This window comes from Drosophila willistoni (assembly GCF_018902025.1).
Source record: "Drosophila willistoni isolate 14030-0811.24 chromosome XR unlocalized genomic scaffold, UCI_dwil_1.1 Seg41, whole genome shotgun sequence".
Taxonomy (NCBI): domain Eukaryota; kingdom Metazoa; phylum Arthropoda; class Insecta; order Diptera; family Drosophilidae; genus Drosophila; species Drosophila willistoni.
The window spans coordinates 1,055,948-1,069,722 of record NW_025814058.1 but is presented as its reverse complement, the minus strand read 5'-3'; the positions used below and the strand labels follow the sequence as shown (position 1 = coordinate 1,069,722).

Below are 13,775 nucleotides of genomic sequence, written 5' to 3'. Positions count from 1 at the left end.
GAAGAATTAAAGTGTTTATAAGAAACAGGGAGTTGTATTTGCTAAATGGCCTATAATAGGAAATTAATATACCTAATAATTTGGTCGTCTAAATCTAAAATAATGATCTTATTCGATGCATGGTATATCAAAGTCGATGCAAGGACTTGATATGTCAACGAAAGTGACGGTTCGAGACAGTTAGTAGTAGTCACTAGTTATGTTTTGTGTAGCCTAATATCTAGATAAGTATATCTGATGATTAGCAAGATTTCTGCAAGATAATCTATATAACCATTCATAGAGTGACTGACTGACTGTCAGGACTGTGACTGTTTCTGCAAATGGCTATTAATTAGAGGGTGGTGTTAATGCGCGTTACATGTTTTTGTTAAATGACCATTTATTATTTGAACTGTGCTCTGAACTGGTCTGGGTCTTGGTTTGGCTTAAAGCATTATTTAGCAAGCAACTACCATTCGAATGGCGTACAACCCAAGGGCAAATAGACCAATTCTTTACAAGTAAGTGACATCCTTGTAAGTGCAAAAATAAAAAACTGTGTCATCGTAAAGAAAAACAACAAAATAAAAAGAAGAGCAATCAACTCGTGGGCCAAAACGCCAATGGAGACAGCAGCAAGCAATACACACACACACACACACACACATCGAGACATTAAGTGAGACAAAAGGTATGCGCGAATGCTGATGATGATGATGACGAAGAAATGGTATAGCGACGGCAAAAAGGTTTCACGTTCCGATGAGATACCGAGATGCATCATTAGGTAAAACCAAAAAGGAATATTTCACTGGAAAGTTTAGTTGAATGTATGTATGTATGTGTTCAAAACACAAACGATGACCTTTAATTACAACCTGCTTTAGTCACGAACTCCAACGCATCGCGAACACTGCAATTTCAATCATATTGGCTTATCATTCGCAAATGCTTTTGTGAGAAACTTAACAACATATACGCACTACATGGTACAAACATCCTTCAGGGCACCAATGCATATGAACAATACGTGTGTGTGTGTGTGTGTGTGTGTGTGAGTGTGTTTGTATTGTGAAAGCGCTACCCGATCTTGGCTAATAAGCATATTGTATACACATACCTTACATATGTATGTATGTATGTATGCATGCATTCCTCTAGGCATTTTACGTATTGCTCTTGAAAATCGTTTGTGGCCGATGGCCAGTGGCTGCACTGGAGTGCAATCGTAATGGCGGCCTATGCGCCCGCAAGGTGCATCAACATCAATACAGACAAATTATTTACGAATATTTACCTGAGGCAACAACTGGATTACCATGCTTCTGAGATGATCACGACGACTGAAAAATTACGGCAACGAGCCAACTGCAGTCGAGTTCCAAGTAAATGCATAATGTGATTGGCCCATACCCTATTGCGCGAAAGAGATAAGTTTTGTACACGACGATGAGTATGTACATACATACATACATACATATCTCGGACATACGATGTACGTAAGTATATGTATATGTAAGTATGTACATACATGCAATTGGCGCGCGGTTAAGTCTTACTCACTCACTCACTCCATGACGGTTTGTGGCACATACATTCGCCCATGCTTAAATGTATCGAGTATAAAGGTATAGCCTGTTTACAATTAGCCGTGTTTGTGTGTGTGAAAACATATGCAAATACTTGAACAGCATCCACTCGTGTCCTTTTGGAAAAAAATCGTTCTTAAATTTCCCTTTCAACACATGAGTCCTGGCTTTATCAAAGTTTTCAAAGTGTCTTTTAAAATAATTTGTATCGACAGGTTTTTTTTTAAACTTAGCTTCAATATTTTGACAAATTACCAGCAGAAGATAGCATATTTTTATGCAAAGGAGATGGGTTTTGTTTATTTGTCATCATGTTTGAATTATCTTAAAGAAGTTAAGCATTCAAGGCAGTTAGTAAATTCATTTATTTTCTGAATTTTGTATAGAAAAACAATTCAATATTCGTTACTAAAAGCATTTCTCTTCTCAATTGATTGTTTGAAAACACAAATTAATTTTATCAACATTACAAATTTTTTTTTTTTTGGGAGTTGTGAGACACCATGTGAAAGCACTAAAATATATGCATTTGTGGATAAATTTTTATTTTAGATGATAAATCATAGAAGTAGGATAAATATTTATAAAAATGCAGTGCAATGAATCCGATTTAAATGTTAAGTATAGAGCTGGTAAATTGATATACTAAACAGATGCAGATTAGTCAAAACTATAGCATAATTTGCGGGATGGTTTTAGTAAAACAATTGTAAGAACATTAAAGCAACGTTCAAATCTAAAAAAATATTAATCAAAAATGTTTTCATACAATGCAAAGATTATGTATGTACGTACATATATAAAAATAAAAGTTGTACAAATTTAATTTAATACGAAACTGATCTTAAATGTCAAGACATCCTTTAGAATACTTCCTAATAAGAGCTTTTAATTAACTCTAATTTAAATACCTGTGTTCTTTACGCCCTTTAACCAACTATTTGGTTTGTAGTGTTTCTTACACAGTTTGTTTTACGTTTAACGTGCTTTAGTCTTGGGCTTATGAGAAGCAATTCTCAATATTGCACTTGCATTTCCAAATAAAGGCAAAAGAAGGTGGATTAGTTTACAGTTTAATTAGTAGCAGTAACTCATTAATGGTCTGATCAAAAAGTTGTTGATATTTGTGTAGCAAATTACGTTACACGTATTCAGGGAATTGTTATTGTAATCAATTGCATTCGCAACACTTATTTAAAATCTTTTTAAATTTAATTTAACATAAATCACGCTAATAATCAAGTTATATTTTTCAAGTAAGAAAAAAAATATCCAATGAAGGGCAAAGTGATTACTTTTATATCATGAAGCTCTGATTTAGTTATTTTTTGGAGCATTTGAATAATGTATGTCTTTATTTTGAAGTTAAAATAATGTCTTTCAATTTGCATTCAAAGCTTGTTCGCAAAAAATTTTGATTTTTATGAAAAATGGAGTCCAAATGATTTTATTTAAATATCCAAGTGTTTGATATCGTTTTAAAATGAACTAAATTGCAATTGAATTGAAACATAACTTTTTGAAATCTGTTATAAATTGGTCAAAATTCGAACTGGGGGAAATAGACAGATTAACTAAAATATATATTTAAAAGATTGTAAAAAATGACAATATCATGGCGAGTTTACGAGATGATCTACTAATTTGCATAATATTTCAGCTACAGGCCCCACTAATTGCAATATATTTGGGTAGTCTTAGTCTTCCTCTATTCGTATACATATATGTATGTATATCGCCTAGAGGGCATAGGTATTTGAACCATTTGCTCTCTCTACATACAGTTCCTTTTTTTTGTATACCTGTTTACAAAAAAGGAACTTAAAATACATTTAAAATGTCAACATTTTTGTGTTTATTTTTCTAAATTTATTTATTGCTTGCATCATTTATAAATGCAAAAGTGCAAACTCACTCTAAAATTCAAATATCTATGCCCACTTTATTCAAATCAGGACAAAAAAAGTAGACCGCAATTTCAAATTTCTGCATAGTTTTATTTTGGAGCCGCATTGAATTACAAATTGTTAATTTACCTAGCTAAGCTAATTATTTTATTAAGGCCTTTATTTATTTTTTTTTTTTTAATTTTTCAAAGATTTGAATAAATTTCTTTTTGATAATGTGTTATATAAACTAGTAAACAAAAGCAAATCCACACCAATCATCCAAAAAACAGTGTTTTAATAGATCATACTCAAATCATTTAAGTCATTAATGTTTGAAGCAACCCTCGTATCTATAAAATTCATTTGATTACAATAGAATGCATTGACACGGCATTATTGACTAATGTGTGATGTTCATTTAGATATGAGCTTTTCAGATTCATACCATTGTGTGGAATGTGAATGAGATGTGTGTGTGTGTATGTGTGTCTGTGTGTGGGGGCGGGGGAGGAACAAGTGAACATGCAAAAGGGTTAATAGGCTACTCTTAGCCCATACGCATTTAATTTTGTTAAGCTAAATTCACTGCAGTTTATGCAAATGGAACCCCTTGTGATTGAGTGTTTGTATCTGTAACTACTTCACCATAATTTTCTGGATTCACCCGTTGTGTTCATATCATCGTACCTCTACCCAGGGTAAGGAGAGATGCAGAGAGAGAAAGAGAGAGCTGGGAGAGTGCTGGGTATGCAGCCATACTTGGATGTAGTAATATTTTGAAGCGGCCGCAGGCCATTTTGTTCATATTCGTTAAGTCTTCAGATGCAGACAGATTCAAATTTTTGGTAGAAGCAGCGCGCGGCGGCGGTCGCTTCTCAGTGGCAGCCGCCGCAGTTGCAGTCAAATGTTGCTGCCGCTGCTGCTGCTGCTACTCGACTCTGGTTTGAATCTTGCTGACGTCTCTACGGCGACGACGACGACGACGACGATGATGACGACGACGACGATGGTACACGAAAAACCAAAAACGAAAATCATCAGCGACATGGCCCGGCCTGGTATATGGTTTGCTTTGGCTGTGGTATGGAATGGCATGGCATGGCCTGGCCTGGCCATGGCTCATGCCCAGGCAGCAGGAAAAAGGCTGCTTTTGCTGCAATGTTGCACGACGTCAATAGCCGCGGGGAAGATGAGCGCGCTGGTTGCTGGTCGCTTGTTGTTGTTTCTGTTGCTGTTGTTGTTGCCGTGCTGTAGCCCCTTCTTGCGCAGGGAGTTTGCGCTGGAGTTTTGCCGATGCTCTGGTTGTCTATGTGTGTGTCTGTATTTTCAGTTGCAGTTGCAGCAGGCGGATGTTTGCAGCATATTTCCTAAGGCTGTGCTCGTGTGCACCTTTAATCCGCTCTTTTTTTTTACTTTATTTTTTTTTTTTTTTTTTGCAACTCAGTCCAGCGGTCCATTTAAATTCGAGGTCGAAAGAGACAGAGAGAGAGCGAAAAATAAGAAGAAAAAAAACAAAACATCTGCAGCTGTATTTACCTACAGTAGATTGCTATTACAATTGCCTACGCGACTTTCATTGTCTTATACAATACAATCGAGTGTAGGCACTAGGTATCCATTATATCTATATATATTTCCGATAGATACATCATCTATTATTTGAATTTCCACAGAAATCGAATAGTTTACCAAACATCATCTAACATTTCAAAATATTTCTATTCAACTAATTTACTAATTTAAAAATCATGCGAATGTCAAAACAATTTTATCACAATTATATTGCAGTGTCAGATCTAGCCCATTGGTGGGAAATTGCAAATTTTTAAGGGATAATATATATCTGATGATCTGTTTTATTCTTAGTTTTATCTCTGTTATTTCCCCTCCTGAAGATCCGCCAATCTATAAATATATACGTATCTGTAAATTTAAAGAAAGAGTTACGATTGTAGTCCTAGAAAATTCTATTAACGTTACACTATCCACATGTCACGTTCTTTTGCGGTCCAAAACGAGAGTTCTTCAACGTACTGACAAAAACACAGAAAGATCGAGAATGCTAAATCATAAAAATCATTTCACTTGTTTAAGAGTATATATTTTTAGATAATATCTCATGCTTCCGTTTGCTAAAAACTTAATAACTCAGTGTCCACATTCCATATTGATGTCTGTACATTATTTCGATAAGTCGATTTACTTTCAAAAGTTAAGATTAGTTATTGGAGATGAAAGACGTTAAGACATCACCAACTTCAATCGAATCAAATTGTTTAAGGTATGGAAAGTTTGTTATATGTAGAAATTCCTTCTATTTCATTACTGATCCCAAGGAAAACAGAACTCTTAACAATAAACTTATTTTTGTTTTTAAAAGGTAAATGGTGTCATTGCATTGTTTTTATCCAAAATTTCCTACAGTTTTCTATTAATTAGGATCCTTTAAAGGCACATCTAATTGAAAGTCTTTATTTTAGGGTGGTAAAATTAGTCTTGAATATGGAAATGGCAAAATTTCAACATTTCTTCTGAAAATTTTGTTCAACAATTCTTTCTTTCTTTTTAACTTTTCCTTATTTTGATTTATGCTATAATTTAAGACGATATTTTGCAGCTATAATTTAAGACGATATTTTCTATGATGACATTTTGAAATGATTCTTATCCCCACACTTATTCATCATATTTTAATATGATATCGTATTTTTTATGTGCATAAGTAAATTTCAATAACTCTAACAAGACTTCTTAAATGCTTCGTCAACTACTTTCAACTACTTTTTATAGTTTAAAATTTTTAAAAATGCTGCCTAACCAACAAAATTAAAAAAAAATCTTTGATAAAAAGCTTAAGATTTGCATGACAACTCAGAAGAAGTCAGAATTACTCTAATCTTTGGGCTTTATTGTATGTACTCTGCACTAGTAAATAGATTCTGTAATTAGCAAGTACAATAATATTAAGTCAGCGACTTGTACTTGATTAGATCACAATTGTTGGAAAGTATTCCTCTAACTTAATCGGCAAAAGAACTGGCAAAAAGCGACAAAATACTTATGTATTTATAATCAAATGGAAAATTTGACTATCTCTTTTGCGTGTTATTTACTAACAATAAATAGACAAGACTAAGGAGTTAACTATTTCACAGATCAACGAACCATCAACAGCTAGCATTACAGTAATTTGCTCACAAATAAAGTTTCAACGGAACGTCGTGAACTCTTGACTAATGATGTGATTTCACTTTATGACAACACGCTTCACACTCCACACACACATACACACACACTTATAGACATGAGAGTTAACTCAAGAAACACTTAAGAACTACACACGGGGGATCCTTTCACATTCTCCCTGCAGTCATGACATCCATTTCCATTATTTAGGTTATTTAAAAGGGCGCTACATCAGCAGCATCAGCAGCAGCAGGACACAAGTTAATGGAGCCGAGAAATATGTGCGAATGTGACTTTAATTTGGGCCTTTTAAACAAATCATTATGACAACGGAAACAAGAGTGAATAACTATTATTTTAAGGGGAGTAACTAACACCACTTAATCTACTTGATGCCTCTAACAGTTTCGTTTATCAACCTTTTTTTTTTTAGCTAAATCTCTATGTAACATTACAATTTCAAACATTACACTCAATTCAGAATTCTATGTCTTAACTATATCTTTGATACAGGACTTAATTCATGTATTTGATCCTTGTTTTATATGTCTTTAAATTCATCTACTCCGAGTATCTAAATTTCCTAAGCAAATTTTGTTTATTATATTCAGATAGATAAAAAATTTATAAATATTTTCGATATATTTAGTAATCTGTAAGATGGACGAACAAAAACACATTAAATGCCAAAATGAGAAGTATTTTTAATTAGACTGAAACAAAACATAAAACGAAAAGGATAAGTGCATGAAATCTAATCCAAAAAAAAAACTTAAATATTAAACTAAGGAATGAAGTTTGATATTTTTGAATATTTTGATCTAAAAGTCTTGTACTTAGTGATGATCTATTATTTGAATCACTTGACTCTACTCTGAGTCATTTGACTAGTAATTGTTTTGAGGACTTGAAGTAAGGTTTTAATAGCCAATGACTGTGAAAGAATAACGAATGCAAAGTGACGTTTTTGGGGTGCATGAGTTTTTATGTCTTAAATGCTAACATATAAATAGTCATTTACAATCATTAGGTACCAACAGACACAACAGTCACAGCGCGCAGTAGTCATGCACATCCTGCGGCATTCACGAGTTTCACCTGCGGCTATTGCATTTTAGACGCATCTTAAATGAGGTGCTCAGGCTCCAACATCAGCTCAGCTCCAACCGAGCCACAATGGCAGAGGCTCACTCACTCACTCATTTTACTTTACTTTACTTTACTTTACCTTACTTACTGCTGCTGCTGCTGAAGCATGGAGCAGCGGCTATTTGAGACAACTCTGCTGATGTCTGTCCCAGGGTCTCGGAAAGCGCTGCCATTTTCGATATTGCGGCTTTCCACACACACACACACACATACAAAAGCACACACAAACACATGCACATGCATTTCTGAGATCTCTTCTGTCTGTGTATAAGTATTATCCATGTGTATAAGTATCACGATTGCATTACCTTGTGGGGAGGAGGAATTGAAATTAATATTGTTTGGTAATGCGAGCAGTGAATCTGTATCGCGTATCCGAATTGCAACTAAAAAATGGCGGCTCGATCATCGATCGATCGATCGATCGGCTAGCCTTCCGTCGTCGTCGGCGTTGTCCCCTTTCGTCGTCGCCTTTGCTTTTCGGCCCGCCGTCCATCGATGCGGCCTACTAATAAAATAAGCAACTGCAGGCACAAATCGTGCTGCTGCAATGAAACTGCTGCAACGGAGGGGACGGTCAAACACGGCATAACAGCATCGCAATTGGATAATACACCTGAGCACCCGTTTAAAATTCTCGTAATTTTCTTTTGTTGCCATTCTTCTGTGTCCCTCTCTCTCTCTCTCTCACACAGTGTCTTTCTCTTTTCGTCGGTTCGTGTGGTGTATTGAAGAGCTCCCATGGCGATTAGTGGAAATCTTACTGGCATATTGTGCTACTCACGATAATTCGATACCTTTTATTAACTTATCTCTCTCTCACACTCCCGCAAGCTTTCTCTCTCTCTGCTTCTTAACAGAAAGTTATCATCCGTGGATCCGTGTTTTTTTTTTTTTTTTGGCTCTCTTTCTCTTGTCCCTACCGTTATTAAACGAATTTATTCGCCCTTTTTTGCATAACAAATGTAACAAAATGTGTTGTGTAGGTAGAAAACCGTCTAAAAGATAACTTGACTTTCCTCACCTTGTGCTTTGTCTTGTTTTTTTTTTTTGACAAACAAATGGCATAACTTAATTTCAAGGATAAAATAAACGCTCAAAGCAGCGACTTAGAGAAAAGCAACTGATTAGATTTGTGCTAGTTGTTGATAAGGTTACTGTTCTATCCTTCCGTCTGTCTGTCCATCCATCCATTCGCCTTGTCAGCCAATTAAAATGGAAAGCAGAAAAAACAAATGCATAAGCCGAGCTAAGGAATAGCGAACAACAACTAAATATCCCTGGAGACCCTTAAGTCTTAGTAGGGCATGAAAAACAATTCTTTGCAATTGTGTCTGTAAATGAACCTTTTCCAAAAAGAGATTATCTTTTTAATGTAAAAATCCTTGCTTCTTAACTGTGCAAACACTTTCCCATTTGCCATTGAAATTCTCAAAAGGCGATTCATATTTTAGGCTATAGTGTGCAAATTCGCTTTCAGCCGATTTATTCTCTATGGGAATTACACGGATGAATTCAATCAAACAAACATGAGAATATAATTTGTAAGCATTTAATATTGACCTAAGCTAATAATGTAAAGGTGTTTCGTTAGTTTACTTATCGTTTTTTAAATTTTAAGATATTATTTGGGTGAACATTCTACGATCACATTTAGTTTGGTATTTTTATTGAAAATAAGATCAAAAATCTTTTTAAATTTTGAAATTTCAAAAGCCAACGGAATGACATTAACCAAAAGTTGATTTTTTTTGTTCGAAATTTAGAAATTTGTTTAAGCGCTGAATTCATACATACTTCAATAGTATCTTAACAACTGAACCTCATAGGTACATATACCCAAGGGGACTAGAAATATTGAAGTTGGTTTTGGTTAGCATACATATATTTTTGGCAAAGCTCATTCTTTTTAGCCGTTTTAGGTTCCTGGCGGGGAGTAATCATCTTGCGAGGATACTGCTGTATCTATTAGATCGGTCGCTATATCTACCGACTTGCTCCTCAACTCTCAACATCTCGGTGTACCATGGACAGTTTGCAATTTGGCGCAAAGCGCGATTCTGAATCACCTGTATGGGTTTGTAATTGAGCAATGAAGTGTACAAAAACCAATCTGAAAGTCTTTCAAATGGCTTTTCTGCGTAAAAATAAGGTTAAGTAATAGCTCTGTGGATTTTAGCATTTTGTTGCCTACTTTTAGGGGTACAGTATAACCACATAATTGTTAAATCCTAGATTCTTAAATACCTGAATGTCAGGCGATGTGAATTCTTAAAGCCCGAACATATTAAAATTTTTCATGAAAATCACAGCCTTTTTATTGTGTAACTTTACTGATTTCTAAAGATTTAAAAAATTATATTTTTAGGTTTATTTTCCCATAAACATCAGTGCTTCAATGGCGCTAAATATTAGACGACTTGAATCATTTTAATGAAAAGCGAATAAAAACGGTCCTAAATATAAAATTTATTTAAAAATTTAGCTCTATTAAGTTTGATAAATGTAGACTTTGCAAAACAGATAAGATAAGATAGATAAAGAAAGTGTTTTACACTACGAAAGTTACGAAGGCGAAAAAGGGCATTCCTTCTTAGCCACGATTAGCGAGACTAAGAAGTTTGTGACTTTAAAATTAAGGTAAATTTTAAAAAATCTTTTTAAACCTTTCTTTGGTTAATATATCAACTGTTGATAATAAAAATGAAATAAATAAATGATTAATTAGGGCGATTAATTGGATTAAACAGAGCTAAGCTTGTCTATTGAAAATTTCGTGAGGTACCTGTTTCTATCATCAGCAGATTAAGACTCTAGAATTTGAACGTCATATTACTGCATCTTGGCTTAAACTTGTTGGAAATTACAGCTAGAGAAAGGCAAACTTACAACTTCAATTGTATTAGCGCAAATACCTCTTATATTTCATACCTTCCTCAAAAAAAATGCCCGAAAAATAGCTGGATTTTGGTCCAACAAGGTAGAAACCCCCCTTAAGGAATATATTATTTTATCTATCTTTTAATACAATACAATTTAGACTTGCTATTGTTGGTATATTAAATATTTACCATATTATTTACTTCCTTTTGCGATTAATAAAGATAATTGTTAATAAAAACGAATAGCAAGTTTCCTAATCATATAATAATATGAATTACTCTATCTATTCGTTACACTATATATGTATTTGAAAATTGGCGACCCAAATTACAATTGGGGTGTCTATTGTTATGTTAAAATGATTAACTCTTAGGTTTGAGTTCAACATCTTTATGGCCACCTGGCAAAGGCTTAAACTACTTTGAAAATCTAGCACGCGATCGAAATACACGAAGAGCAAAAGATTTTTTTGTATTCTTATTTTAAAGTTTCGTGTTAAATTTAACAATCATAGATTGCTTCATTTATTTGTATGTACACTTATTTGAAAGAATGCTCAAATCTGTGATCAAAGTGAATAAGATATTTATGCAAAAATTGTACAATTAAAGATGCCTAGAAGAAACGCCAAAGTGGTTGGACACGGATCATGCCGATATTGACAACTATAGAAACATGAGACAACCTTATATTAAAATAGGCCACCGCCTATTTACCTTATTTTTAGCTACAGGTTTTTTGATTGAATACACCAATTTTCGATTCAATTCAATTATAAGGGGTAAGTTTTTAACCCAGTTTAGCATTATTGACTATATTTAGAAGGTCCTTTTCGGTTTCTTTGTAGAGTTTAAACTTCTTACTGTTTATATTTCCAATATATCGATGGTAATGACGATTTGTCCTATTGCTCGTCTCATTGGTCACTTAGGGCTGTTTGAAATAATAGTTTCTGATAGCTCGACAAACTTTTGGTGTTTTCTGTGCAATCAAAAAACTTTTAAATACAACTCGTCCTAAAGTGTCTTTGCTTTAAGAAAACAGTTTGGCCTGCTTAGCTATATTATGTTTCTTTTTACCCCTTTATATATAGCTAGTGGCTATGTGATTGAGACTTGTAGGCGGGGAGGGGGGCAGCTGCCAATTTGGATAAATGTATTTGTATGTACATTCATTTTGAAACTGAAAATTTCTGCTTTAATGAAAGGTTAAATGATTTGGGGAGGCTTTTTTCTATATGTATAACATATAAGTAGGTATATTATTATTATTATTATTTACCATAGAGAGAAACTGTGCAAAAATTACTTATTGTTATTGGCTCTTGAAGTGGCTTAAAGCGTCATTTGGATTGCTTAAATTGTGGGAAATCATCAAAACTTTAGTTAAATTATGTATATTAACTAACTACTTACACTTGTATATATAATAGACTCGGATACATAAAGATACATCCATATATATATAAGCGTGTAAGTATATACTGAGTAAATATGTATTTGTATATATACGTTTGGGGTAAGATTATATTGTACGTGTGTATGTATGTGCATGTGTATGTGTGTGTATATACGAATATATCGAATAGAACCCGAAGCGCAAGCGGTAGGCACGTACCACTGGCAATATTTTTGTGGCCAACCGTCCAATGCCTGAATTTTCCCAGTAGCACACGTAACAACCCCGAGGGCAGGAGCGAGTAGCAGCAGCATGAGGAGCAGAGCAGAGCAGAGCAGCAGCATGGTTACGACGTTGCCAACCCTCAGTTTTCCGAAATAATAATACCAACCCCTGTTTTTTGGTTGTATTCAGTCAGAGTCAGCCTCAGCTTTTGCTTCGTTTTTGGCTATCTATGTATTTGTGTCTATCTCCCTGTATATGTACACACGCCTACATACAAACACAACTATACATAGGTTTGCATGTGTGTGTTCGTGTGTGCGTGTGTGTGCCTTTACATCTATACACACGGAGGCTGTGCTGCCGACGCGATGCCGCAGCCTCTGGGTTCGGTTCGGCCCATTGTCTAGTAGCCAGCTTATGGGGCGTGGTTTCCGAAAATATAAATGGCTGTAGTTGTTGCTGCTACATGCGCCTCGTTTCCAACTACCAACTCAGGTTCAGATACACACACACACGAACACACATACGCTGCAGTGGTATTGGTAACTGCTGCTGCTGCTGCTAAAGATACAGATACAGAGCTACAGATATAACTGCTGCTGCTGTTACTCTCTTTTGGTCAATTCTCGTTCTCTTTGACTGTTTGACTGGCCTCTCTTTGGAATCTACCAACTGTGCGGTAACTGTTTACCTGATACTCTCGCTCTCTTCAGCATCCATGAAGCTTTGCTCTTCCTTTGGTTTTAAGAGATGGGGGGGCGCCCCAAAACATGCCTTTTGGGAGTGACAGTGAAGCAAACCAAATCTCTTGTGGAGTTGCTTGCATGTAGTTGTAATCCCTCACATACACACACACACACACACATACATATAAATGCATATACATGGATGGGCACATACAAACAAGGTATATATGTATGCTTGTATGAATGGTTATGGTTTGCATGTATAGAAACGGGGGGCGTCTGTGTATGTTGGGTCAGTGTGTGTGTGTGTGTGCCTGGGTGTGTGTGTGTGTGTTTGTGTGAAAAACAGCAGCATCGACAGCAGCAGGCAGCAGCAGCAACGGCAGCAAGGCAGCATCGCGTACATCCCCCGAAGGTTTTTACGTCCAACCAGAAAATTTCGTTTCAGTCGAGAACTACCGTCGTCTGTGGCTGCAAAGGCAGAATTTTGTTTGCGGGTCTTTCGTTTTAATTGACAGAATTCTTTGCTGTATTGTTCGATATTTAAAACGACCGATTACGATCGCGCGCAACTACACAAATATATATTGCAACTATATTGGGTTTCTTTTTTTTTTGCTTCAAAACAATAATAATTAACTACAACAACAACAACAACAGGAATAACAAAACCAAGCAAACAACCAACCAATCAATAAATAAATTAACCAACAATAAAAACCAATCAACCAATCAAATCTACTAAAACAACAACAACAACAACTATTACTACTACTATTTACTACTCG

General features: G+C 35.1%; 1 protein-coding gene across 2 annotated transcripts in view; it reads left to right on the top strand.

The window, feature by feature from the left end:
• The window catches only part of LOC6642906 (transcription factor AP-2-epsilon), a 47,685-nt gene that overhangs the window by 13,168 nt on the left and 20,742 nt on the right, over positions 1-13,775 (top strand). The window lies entirely within an intron of this gene.